Here is a 9,792-nt window from a genome sequence, read left to right as displayed (position 1 = left end):
TCGAACCGCTGACCTTCTGATCAGCAAGTCCTAGGCTCTGTGGTTTAACCCACAGCACCACTCCTGTCCCCCGTTACATATATAGAGTTAGAAATTAATAAAAATGGTAGAATTTAGATAACATTTGGAGTATTGAAGGGAAGATTCCAAGACAATGTAAAAATGCAGGCTAAGCTTCCTTTCCCAGTCAGGGTCTCACCTGGAATAGAGGTTGTTAACATGACAAAAGGCGTTGATGGCCCATCAGAGAGAAATCCTTGGGTCTGTGCAAACAGAAATCATGTGCCAAGGTTAGGGAAGGGCATGATGCCACACAGCAAAGATTCTTGGGGAGGAGAAAGGAGGTGCCAGAACTCTGGGCAGGGAGAGAAGCACTGGGATGTCTGGGAATCCAGCACTAGGCTGCTGTGAAAGAAAGGCTTCTCCTGAGATGTGAATGCTGTGAAATCTCTCTCCACTGAAAGCTTCTGGTGTAAATATGTGTAGAATTAAACCATATTTCTTAAAGACACGGGAGTCTCTGCTGCGTCCCACCTGGAACACCCTGGAATCTTTGCTACCTGCTTGGCAGAGATTGGGGGTGGCACACAACCTTTGTAGCAGTATATCTGTCTGATATTACAGTTGCCATTATTGAACTGGATTTTCCACCCACGATTAAGATACTAGTGGATATCGGATAGATTTAGGGCCAGTCCAGAAGCATTCTTTTGCCTGAGGCAAAAAATGAAACAAGATGGAGCTTCCTATTCCACGTACAGAAGTTGAATAGACTGATCATTGAGTCTTACTTCAGCACAGGTATGGCACAACACACCTGAGGTGAGCAGGCTCTTGACTTTTGAGCTTAGGTTATCTATCCCAGGGATGTCCAACAGGTTGATTGGGATCTACTGGTCAATCCCCAGGAGGTTTTGGTAGATCATGGTCGATCGCTGGCTCCTCTATCTGCCCCCACATCCTCTAGATCGCTATAACAGAAGATGTGAGTTTTCTCAGTGAAGCTGAGTGTATCCTTAGCGATCTATTGTTGAGCACCTTTTTTTCATTTATTAGACCTGACCCCGCCCCCCAAATGGGACATTCCTCCCTAAGAAAAGCTCAACAACTTGGACCTGAAACCCCCCAAAAAGGGATGTTCCTTACTAAAAAAAGCTCAGTAACTTTGACCTGAACCCCAGGTAGAACACTGCCAGATTTTAATCGTGTGAGTCTCTTGGAAGTTGGACATCCCTGATCTATCCTTTTAGCCTTGATCTTGAATGGTCTTTGGCAAGTATCTATTGCTCACCCTCAATTTGTCTTCTGTAAAATAAGAATTGGAGTAAGCTCTGCTCAGTTTTGCACAGCTAAACAAGACAAAGATGGCATAGCAGTTAGCCCAGTACAGAAGAGATCAGAGTGCACCTCAGATATTTAAAATGACTGTGCAGCGAGTCTTATAAATACTTGTTTCAAATGATGTTTCTCTTTTCTTACAAAGACTAGAATAATATAATAAAACTAAATATTTTCCATGTTTTAGATTATGATAAGACTTAATCCTGGCAAGGAAATATGCTCTGGTCTTCATTACTTATAACATTTTTGCATCCTCTTCCTTGAAGTGTTTATATTATTCAGCATATGGTGTTCTGAAATTTTCCTTATCTTCCCGATAACACAAGAAAATATTGGAACAGCATAATTAGAAACATAAATATAACTTTTTGTCTAGTTTTTGAATTCATGCATGCTTTTGAAACGACATACTTTGTTTTCACCAATTATAATGTAATGCAGATTTATTAATCCTTTTTTATATGAAAATACTTCCATACCACCAATTTTCCTGTTGGACTGGGATTGGCTGCTCCAAGAACCAAACTAACCAGGAAATTTCTAGCTTTCTATTATAATTTATTTTAAAAACAGCAGTGTGTGTGCGCACACACATGTGCAGTGGGGGTGGGTGGGTAATTATATCAAGACTGGAGGAGGAGGAGGAATTAACCTTTTCCCCATTATAAATTCCAGTAATTAACTACGAACCCCAAAATTGGGATCCCCTCCAAACCTGTGCCAAAGTTTTGTAGTTGTTTTGCAGTGATTTTCAGCATTAACCCCTGCGTTTTGCAGCACTGCCCCCAACTGAGTAATTGATACATCAAACTGTGGTTCGTGGTTAATACAGTGGTACCTCGAGTTACAGACGCTTCAGGTTACAGACTCTGCTAACCAGGAAATAGTACCTTGGGTTAAGAACTTTACCTCAGGATGGGAACAGAAATCGCACAACGGCTGCACAGCGGCAGTGGGAGGCCCCATTAGCTAAAGTGGTACTTCAGGTTAAGAACAGTTTCAGGTTAAGAACAGACCTCCAGAACGAATTAAGTTCTTAACCCGAGGTACCACTGTACCCAGAAATCCATGGGGCATGGGATCAATTGCAGAATTTGGAAAAGAGAAGGTCAACAACACCTGCAGGAGAAGGTGTGTAGAAGAAGGTAAGACTTCCAGAAGAAATAACACCAATGTTGGAAGTGTTGGTGAAGGGAAAAGGTAAATGGCCAATTCAGTGGGGGCCAGTAGCTGATTGGGTTAAGAGAGGAAAAGATCATGGGGCATGGCTGGTTTTTCTAGGTTCTAGAGGAAAGAGAAATGGCAATCTTGGCACTTCCGGGGTGGCACCATCGGTAATGGCGGACTCCCTCTGATCTGGAGGGACCAGCTCCACGGGAAACGGGTCTTTTCCGCTACGGCGAAGCGGGGACCCATTCAAAAATCACAGGCGGATGAAGCCTGTGACCATGGGACTTGGCGGGCACCTTTAGCGCCCCCCCAACCCGCAAAGGAACCCACTAACGGGCTCCGGAGCGAAGAGGGGGAAGTGGCGCAGTGCTGAGAGTCAACTGCTTCTTCCGTGGAGTGAAGCCGCACAGCCGTTGCCGGAGAGCGCTGCCTTTTTCCTGGGACAATTTGGCTTTTAAAACAATCACCCGTGAGTACTTAAATTTCGGACAATTGGACTTTAAATAAGGATTTGTGAGCTGAAAGGAAAATTGGACTTAAAAGTTTATTTTAATTTGGCACTGAAACGGGAAGGTCTAAACAGTAAGTCAGCCTTCCGTTTCTTTGTAGATAGATTAAAGCAAAGACATGGCAAACTAGAGTTCTGAAAATCGCTTGTAAAGGATCAACTTTCATCATTTTAAATTGTTGAACCCCCTTCGGAAGCAGGAGAAGAGGGGGGATTTTTTTCGGACTGTTTAAACCTGCAGAAGTGAGTGTAAAGCAAAGTAACTTTCCACCATCTTGATCCTGGAGTGGGGTGTCAGGACTGACGTTTCTTGAAGCTCATTGACCAGAGACAAACGTTTCTGACAGATAGCTAAAAGAAGAGAAACATAGTGACTCCATTGTTCCCCTTCGCATCTTAAAGGAACAAATATTGACAAAATATCTGAAAAAGGAAACTTTGTTGTTAGATCTGTTCTTAAAAGAAAAGAACAAACAGAAGTTTTTCCCCTAGAGGGAGCCTGTGAAACTGTAACCAATTCTGAATCGGGGAGCTTGCAGCTGTCACAGATTACGATCGTGGGAATAGACTTCTGACCTTGCAGGACAATGTATTCAGAAGCTCTGTTGTGTGTTTTCTGTAAAACAAGTGCCCTACTGGAACAGCTACATGAGAAGACGGATTTTATGACTGATGCGATCAGAAATTTTGGACAGGCAGTGGGAAATTATATAGAGCCCACCCAGGAATCAGATCAGGAGTGTGCCCTGACAGAACAGATGAAGGAAGAGGATGTTTCTGAATCTTGGGCGCCAGAGATGGAGGGAGCTGTGGCCCAGCAGGAACACGAATTCTTGGATTTGACAAATGAACTTGGTAAAAGCCAGATTTGGAAAGATAAAGTTTGGTTTGGTTTGGAAATGGGGGGTTGGATAGACCCCCCTATGCAGGGAGGTTTGGACTTTTCAAGTCTGGCAATGGGCCGTGAGATGTTTGGGGTTGTGGGGGCTCTTAATTTTGGAGGGACTTTGAAACATGTTCTTAAATACCACATGGAGCTTAGTCTGGACTATGGAAAAGGGGCTGATTTGTCGAAATGGGTCAAAAGCATTGTCAAGCTGGAGTTCCCAAGAGTGAAAGGAGCAGGAGATAAAGGAAAATACAGCTATAAATATGAAGAAGAGCTGCGGAAGGGACATGGAAGGGACTTAAGGGCCTCGGACATAAGATTGCCAGGTTAATGCGCTAGATTGATGAGATAGAAAGGACTGACAAAACCCGGGACCAGGAGGAAGAGACGCTGGATGAAGATTGGATTGTTTCTTTTTTGTTACTTTTTTATTAGGATTGTTTTATAAAATTGATGAAGGTTAGAAAAATGTTGGAATGAAATTATTTGGCTTTAGCAAAAATGTTTAAAGAATTATGTAAGAATATTATGGTTATGAGAAATTGGTAAAAATAAGATTTAAGTTTTAAGCTTTAAGGTTTTTATAGTAAGATAAGATTAAATTAGAGTAAGGTAAAGTAATGACAGAATATTATGAAGTATGGAAAGGATTTGCTGCGACAATTAATAACCAGGATACAAAAAAAAAGGGAGGAGGAGGAGGTCAAAGAAAGAAGGTAATGACAGTTAAGGATTTGAGAATATTGGATTTGTTTTTAAATGTTTGTGGTATATTTTTATTTTTTGAGCGTGTTGTGCTATTTTTTGATTTTGATTTTTATTAATCTGTATTGTTTGACTGTGGTTTGTTTTTTCTTTCTTTTTTTCTTTTTTGTTTTCTTCTGTAATTCAAAAATTTTCAATAAATATCTTTTTTTTAAAAAAAAAGAGAAATGGCAATCTTGGTAGGGGAGAAACAGCAAATGGGAATGATTTTGAGAGAGAGAGCAGGTAGTTGTAACAATGGTAGAAGCATCCAGCATCAGGCACACTCTACCTGTTATTGTATGAGTAGTGGACTCTGAAACTTGCTCTGTCTTTCATTTATGGATCACATAGGAGTTTGTTTCTTTACTGGGGAAAAGTCAAGGTCACACGGATTGTTAGCTTCAGATGCTGACGGTAGATTTATGACCCAACCCTATGAGCCACTTCGCTAGGCTGCTGCCATTGTTCTGGGAGTGCAGTGCCAAGAGCTATGGAACTGGGCTGATGATGCGCACCAATCCAAAAGTAGCTCAGTTATCTATTTCTATCCAAGTCTCCATGCAGATGTTCTAGGAACCAAAAAGAGGGACATGAAAGCATAGGAGGTAAATAGCAGGTGAAATATTTGGGAGTCAAAATGACCCTCTAAGTTCTCCTTCTCAAACTAGCTCTGGCCATGAATAACTTCCCCTTCCCCTCAAACTGGATATGAAACATCACTGGGGGCGAAGGGCAGCACAAAGGAGGAGGGATGAGGAGTTGTGTTGGCTGAGAAAAGCAGGTGCCACCAACACAAGGAACTGCAATCCTTCTACCCAACAGGTGTTTCTGGGGGAAGGGAAGCTGGACACTCCTATCCCCTCTGAATTCACCCCCACTCTTATTTTTGTGGGGTCCCTATTACTTTTATTTTGCAATTATATTACACACTCCCTCAAATGAGCCCAAAATGAAATACCTACGTTAATCTAAATTCCCTGTCACAACAGCTCTGTGAGGTAGGCTAGGCTGTTATTGCCCCTCAGATCTCCTTAAATGTGAGCAATAAATTTGATCATCCCACTAAAATGTCCAGAGTGAGTGAGGAGTGCAAAATGTATTTGATCTTAAAAGGTCAATTGCTTAATGACAAGTCTCATAGTAAATGCTAATAGGAATGCTTTTTATCAGTTGGGCAATCTAAAGTACTGACACTTATCACTGCACAATGACTGATAGCAATCTTGGCTTTATTGTTATATGGGCCTTAATAAAGCTGCACTGTGAATGTGAGACATGCTTTGATTAGGAAATTTTATCAGGGTTTATCAACAGGCTTGGCCCAAGATTTTTTGCTGCCTGAATCAGTACAGTAAGCGGCAACCCTCTTCTCCAAGTTAAATTACGTAGTATGCAAGGCCAGCCAAGTTATTTTGGTATTTGAGGTAGTAAATCCCACAAGCACTTCTCTTCCTCTCTGTTCGTTAAAAAAATACAGCAATAATGAATTGAGTAACTAACACTTTGCTGCCCTTTTATGACACACAGAATCTGCTGCCTGAAGTGTCTGCCTCACTATGCCAAAAGACAGGACTGGCCTTGGTGATCAGTCGGTAAGTGAAAAGTCAGAATATTATTAAAGGCACCTGAATCACCATTGCTGATGACCTCTAACTTCCTTCTGAAAGTGTTTCTACCTCATGTCTTGTGGTAAGGCAGAAAACAGAGCAGCAAGGGGAAAACAGAGCAGCCAAGGAGCAAGAAGTGAGATGCTTTTCACCTGAAAAGGCTCCCAGAGCAGTTTACATATAAATAAAAATGACACAATCCCTGCCCTCAGACTTACAGATCAAACTCAGTAAGCAAATCCCTAACATTGCAAAATTCTTATAATAATAAGCAGGGATAGAAATATATACAGTATTTGCATAATCTAAAGATGAAAGAAAGGTGGCCTTTTTCTGCAATGCTATCATTTTAAATCATATGAAAATTTGTACAGCTTGGATGAATGAAATCAACATATCAGGAAGAAAGATGGAAATGAATGACTGAATGAATGAATGAATGTAACCCACCCATCTGATTGGGTTGCCCCAGCCTCTCTGGGTGGCAATAAAAATTATAAATGAAACAATGCAAAAATGACCCAGCATGATCAAAGCAAGGCCCATCTAGTTAGTTAGTTATTTCATTTATTGCATAAAATTTATATACAGTTTGACTGTCAAAACAAAACAAAACAAAACAAAACAAAAAACACACCTCAGAACTGTTAGGCATCGTAGTTAGGCATACAGTTTCCAGTTACTGCCACCCAGAAGCCTTTGGGAGCTGACACACTAGTTGGGAAGCGAGCATTCCGTCCAGTTCGTTTCTCCTAAGTAACAGGGATACTGTCTTTGTAAGAAGGATTTTTAAAATTTATACTTACATTTATATTCCACATTTTCTCCTAACAACAACCCTGTGTGGCAGAGTAGAAGGAGAGGTACGTAGTACCTGGCTCAAGGTGACCCTAGTGAGCTTCATGACCGAGTGGGGATTTGAACCTGGGTCTGACCCTCTAACCACTACAACTGCAATCATCAGATGACGCCCTGCTTCGTGAGCCCCTTCCACGAGAAGTCTGGAGGGTGGCAACATGACAATGGGCCATTTCTGTGGTGGCTCCGCATTTGTGCAATGATCTCCTCAGGAGGCTTTAGGTTCCAGGCAAAAACATTCCTCTTCTCCTAGGCCTTTGGCTAATTAAACAATCCAGGTCCTTTTAATCAGGGGAAGGGGGTATTGTTTTTGTCTGTTATTATAGTGTGTATTTTTGTGTTTTTGTATTGTAAACTACCCTGTGATCTATGGATTATTTTAATAAATAATAATAATAATACACCATACAGCAAAGCTTTCCAAATTTTCATGCTGATGACACACTTTTTAATCATACATCATTTCACGCAACACAGTATTTCAGTTTTACTAGCAAACCAGAGGTTAAACTAAACCCTTTCCAGCTCTGGGAGGAGCTCTGGGAGCATTTGCACGACACACCTACATATTGCAGCCAACATACTAACGTGTCGTGGCACACAGTTTGGAAAGCTCTGCAATACTGGCTAAACCACACTGAAATGCAGCCATTTTGAAAAGCTATCCAACCTAGTCATCATCACTACATCTTCCAGCAGTGAATTCCATTAGTTTATTAGCAGTTGTGTGGAGAAATGCGTTGTGAAGCAACACATGAAGGAAAGGATTACATACAACCAAAGCAGTGGACTGGAGTACTCCAAGTAAAATGCAAGCAGAGATAGCAAGGCAATATACAACAGGTGTAAAACTGAAATTAATTAGAACAACACAGGAAGAAACAAAGACAGCAGCATTATCCTTCAAAATTGAAAGAAGTCATGGAAGGTCCTGGGTAGAACAGAGAAGAATAACATGACATGACATGACATGACATGACATGACATGAAACATGTCCTTTGTAGAAAAGGTTTAAATATGTGATTGATTCCTGGAATTAGCAATACCTTTCCAGATCAGAGTTGACTCAATTCTTTCTAATACAGTGTGCATTACTGGCAGTCTGTTCAAAGGTTTCTCATTTTTAGGATAGTTACATAACATCTTATGCAGCAGTGGGTGACAAAGGTTTTATTTATTTCACATTATTATCTGTTGACTTTAAAAGCCTAAGTACCGGAGAGATGAAGCAACATGTAGTCAATGATTAAACTGATAAAATAAGCATGTATACAGTAAAGACGTTAAGAGATTTTTTTGTTGCATCTCTTTTTTAAAAACACATAAATGTTCTGCTCCACAATAGCCTAGTCACTAATTACTACTTAACATAATTATCCCTGCACACCCATTTCAGTGCATATTTCCAGGCTACCACTGTCATATTTAATTAACTCTAACAATTCTTTGTATAAATTTTTGGTTCCAATTTGTTCATGTTTATAGCATTGGGAAGTTCAGAGAGCTGTATTCAACTAAGTCCTACTCTGAGCAGACTCACTGAAATTAATGAACCTAAGTTAGTCACACTTATTAACTTCAAGGGATCTATCCTTAGTAGGACTAGCATTGAACACTATCTAGAGACCTTGAACAGTTGCAGATATAACAGGCAAAGTAAAAATATGAATAAAGGAAAAATATAATGGGATCCATAGCAATGAAGAAACAAACTATAGAGCCCCAAACAATATTATGAGAAAGGGAAGGACAGAGCATAATACAAACTGTTATATGCAGTGTTAAAAGACCCACAGGGTGTCTTAGAAATGAGAAGAAGCAGGGCCAAGGAAAAAAACATATTGCACATTTGTGTGCATATTTGTTTCGGCTTTTGATCCAATTGATGCTTCCCTCTCAATACAATTATTGAATTTGGAAAAGGGGATTTATCTTGCAGCCACGGCAGGATGGAAGGGTTAAACTACCTGTGATCTCACCCCCATCCAGCGCACCACCCCCATATTGATTTTTACCCATGCCTAGTATGACCTCCTTCATTTCACTGGACTATGACTATACATTTAATATGCTGGACAGCTCAGTTGGTTAGAGCGTGCTGCTGATAATGCAAAGGTTGCAGGTTCAATCCCCTAGCTGCATATTCCTGCATTGTAGGTGGTTGAACTAGATGATCCTCAGGGTACCCTCTATAAGCATTGCTATCTTGGCATTACGCTAGTATTCGCACAGGCAGTATACAAAATGTCTCTAGGCTCAGCACAGCACTTCATGATGAATGCCCGAAAGGTTCTTTTAAAAGAAATTTTAACTGCATGGCCACCATGTAATGTGATCATAGGTAAACAGCAAAGTATCCCCTTTATCAGACTTATTTACACTGGGGCTATTGTGAGGGGACAGGGTTAAATAGTCCCTCCCTGCTCCCTTTTAGGGAGAGAAGAGCAAAAGAGATATAAAGGCAGAGCCTTTGGGCAAAGGAAGGGTTAAAGTTATACAATTAGTTCCTAGAAAGGACAGACAAACCACAGAGAAGGAAATGTTTCGACACAGTCTGGAAAAATGGCCCTAGACAGGCCATAATCTGACCAGATTAGCCAGGAAATGGATTGCTTTACACCTGGAGAAAGTGCACACTTGTTCCCTTAAATGGAAAAGTTCAGTTTCTGAA

At 40.8% G+C, this 9,792-nt stretch overlaps 1 protein-coding gene across 2 annotated transcripts in view; it reads left to right on the top strand.

Moving 5' to 3' along the window:
* The first annotated feature begins 9,638 nt into the window (after positions 1-9,638).
* NR1H4 (nuclear receptor subfamily 1 group H member 4) overlaps positions 9,639-9,792 on the top strand; it is a 33,029-nt gene continuing 32,875 nt past the window's right edge. For both annotated transcript variants that reach the window (XM_081024228.1, XM_081024227.1), the window contains exon 1: positions 9,639-9,792. The gene's annotated coding sequence lies outside the window, so the exon portion shown is untranslated.

The sequence above is a fragment of the Podarcis pityusensis genome (assembly GCF_964106645.2).
Source record: "Podarcis pityusensis genome assembly, chromosome: 10".
Lineage (NCBI taxonomy): Eukaryota > Metazoa > Chordata > Lepidosauria > Squamata > Lacertidae > Podarcis > Podarcis pityusensis.
This window is presented reverse-complemented; position numbering and strand designations above follow the sequence as displayed.